Here is a 3,030-nt window from a genome sequence, read left to right as displayed (position 1 = left end):
TTTTATTTGAGCCACCTAGCGTTTACAAAGTTTTCTCAAAAATACACTTCTTTTGAACAATATTGGCACGCCCCTTGTAAGGATACATGACAAGTTGAGGGCTTCCCTAAAAGCTCTTCAAATTGTCTAACCGCACAGTGGTCGGCCTTGTATGGAATCAGCGGCCAAAAATACTTCCACTGCCTAAATAAAAATTAAACTTTTGCCAAAGCTTTTTAAAATCTCCCTCTCCCGTTTCCCACTTCGACACCCCCCGGTGGTAACAAATTTTAATTAATTATATTAAATTAAAAAAAAAAGGTGCGTGGAGTCCCTACGCGCGGATGAAGTTATACTTCTTAGTGATATTCCAAGAAATGCATATCATTTTGTATGAAAGAAAACTAGAAAACTTAAATTCACATTTTATAAATTTATTATAATTTATTATCTCCCCGAGCATGCCTTTGCCAACAAGTCGTCTTTTCGCGACGATGGCAAAAGCTAAAAATCATAAATTGCACAACTTTCTGGTGCCTCTCGCAAAAATCTGCGTCGATATGTATTCACGATCATACGTATACATACATACATATTTACACATGTTTGTAGGCGAAGCTACTACAGCGGCAAGGGGTGACAATCGGCGGCCATTACTTTACTTACGCCATAGAAATTTCATTGCTACGAATATGGAAATGACAACGAAATAATGCAAATATGCATATTTCTAAAGGTCATTAATTTCTTTTAAGAAATGAAAGGAATGAATGATCCTTAGAAGTATAGTCTTAACTTTTCAACGGCCAACGCAGAGCATTTCAACCAAAAGGAATTTATTCATTAAAATCACCACTCAGAAGTCGTTTTATCCGTTGTAAGCGAACGTTTTTCGAAGAAACATAATTTCTAATATGCCACAAGACACAATTAGAAATGAACTTCTTAAACCTCACGCTGTCAGATAAAACGATATACCTCGTCATCACGGGTCGATTTCCAGAAAATGAAAATGAAGACTAACTACAGAAATAATCCTGTAAAGTATAGCCTTAATTTTTCAACGGCCAACGCAGGGTATTTCAACAAAAGGTCACATAAAATAGTTGAGAATTCGCAGAAATGAAAGACAAAGGAAAGAAAAAGCAGTATAACTTCAATAATGAACAAGCACACAAACATACATATGCGCAGCAGCAGCAAGGAAAGAGGTAACAATCGGCGATCCATTGTATATTTCTTTCATTCATAACCAAACCATAATTAGGACAACACAATTCAAGTGTCAATGGTGGTCTAGGTGGTAAGCGCTTCAAAAGTTACGACGAGCACGTAGAAGGTGCGTAGGTCCGAATCACAACAGAATTTATTTTTAATTGAATATGTGATCTTATTTTATAATAACTCATTTTAAATATGTTATTTACTTAAACATTATGATGATATTTTCATGATTCATACGCAATGTACGAATGTAAGCAATTTCGTTTTGCCGTCGGCATTTCAATTTCTCATGCTTCAATTTTTGCTTTCAACCAAGAAATCGCTTGTATGTAAGTATATATGTGCAATATATGCCTTTGCGTTTTGCCGTCGGCATTTCCATATTGACATGCAAAAGTAATTATGTATGTATTTCATTGTTTCGTTTTGGCCCAATTTTGTATATTAAGACAAGTGTCAATAATTGCGCCAAAATCAAATATATTATATATTCATATGTAGACATGTTTTAAACTTTACATAAAATTGAAGTGTCAATAATTGCGCCAATTTTCATAAAGTTGGAAATTTTGCGCGAATAAGACGTGTGCGGGTTAAGTCGTGAATTTTACTTATATTAATTAATTTGAAAGTGCCGAAAAATGCGAAACGAAATTTCAATAAATTTAAATAAATTTAAGTAAATTTACATGTATTTTCATTTATATTTAATTGTCAATAAATTTTTTAAAATTATTTGCCCTAGTTGTCCATTTTTTATTTTCTCCCACATTTCAGCCGATTTTTGTATAGAAATTTGACCGGCGTAGAAGCAAAATGCGAAACAATCATACATATGTACATATATTATGTCGTTTGCACATTTGTCTGTATATTTGCGAAAGCAAATGTTCTACAAAAGCATATTTCTATACTTAAACAAAATTATTAGAACCATCGTATGTTTCTTATGTACATGCATAACCAAACCATACTTAAGTCAGCGCAACCTAAGTGTCAATGGTGGTGTTGGTGGTAAGCGCTTGGAAAGTCAAGATGATAACACAGGTCTCAGGTTCGAATCTCGACAGAATAAATTTTTTGCTTTTAACATCGTATACTATACAAAAAAATATTTTTCTTACTAATAGAAATTAAATTTATCACTGCAATATTATGTATATGTATATTGCTGTGATAAATTTTATTTCTATTAGTAAGAAAAATATTTATTTGTATAGTATACGATGTTAAAAGGCATACATCTTCTATCCTATCTTGTGTATCTGCACATGCTCATATGAGTGTATGTATACGCATGAGCGCGTTCAGAAATTAAAATCATATTTTCATCACTTATCAATATACTTATTACATGTGCGCGCATTGACTTGCATGTTAATATATTCATATATACTTATATGTACATATATTTGCATACATTGCCAAACAAATAATGCACAAGCATACAAACATACATATGCGTACACATATGAATATGTCACCAACAATCGGCGATCCATTGCATATTTCTTTCATGCATAACCAAACCATAATTAGGACAATGCAATTCAAGTGTCAATGGTGGTCTTGGTGGTAAGCGTTTCAAAAGTTACGATGAGCTAGTGGGAGGTACGTAGGTTCGAATCCCAACGGAATTGATTTTTTAATTGAATTGTCACCAACCAAAAATTGAAACATTGTTCTACAAAAACAACAACAGCATAAGCATGGCAACATTGTGTTGTTGGTAGAAAAGCCGAGCTGTGCCGAAAGAAACGAACAAACGATCGCCGATTGTCACCGCTTCGCTTGCTGTACGAACATATTCGCAGACAAGGTTGCATA

The 3,030-nt window shown here is 33.7% G+C and overlaps 1 pseudogene; it reads right to left on the bottom strand.

Annotated features, from left to right (window-relative positions):
• Window positions 1-830: 830 nt before the first annotated feature.
• LOC120781089 lies at window positions 831-1,033 on the bottom strand (annotated as a pseudogene).
• Window positions 1,034-3,030: the final 1,997 nt, after the last annotated feature.

Source organism: Bactrocera tryoni, unplaced genomic scaffold, assembly GCF_016617805.1.
Source record: "Bactrocera tryoni isolate S06 unplaced genomic scaffold, CSIRO_BtryS06_freeze2 scaffold_269, whole genome shotgun sequence".
Lineage (NCBI taxonomy): Eukaryota > Metazoa > Arthropoda > Insecta > Diptera > Tephritidae > Bactrocera > Bactrocera tryoni.
The sequence above is the reverse complement of the archived record's forward strand: the minus strand, read 5'-3'. Positions and strand labels throughout refer to the sequence as shown.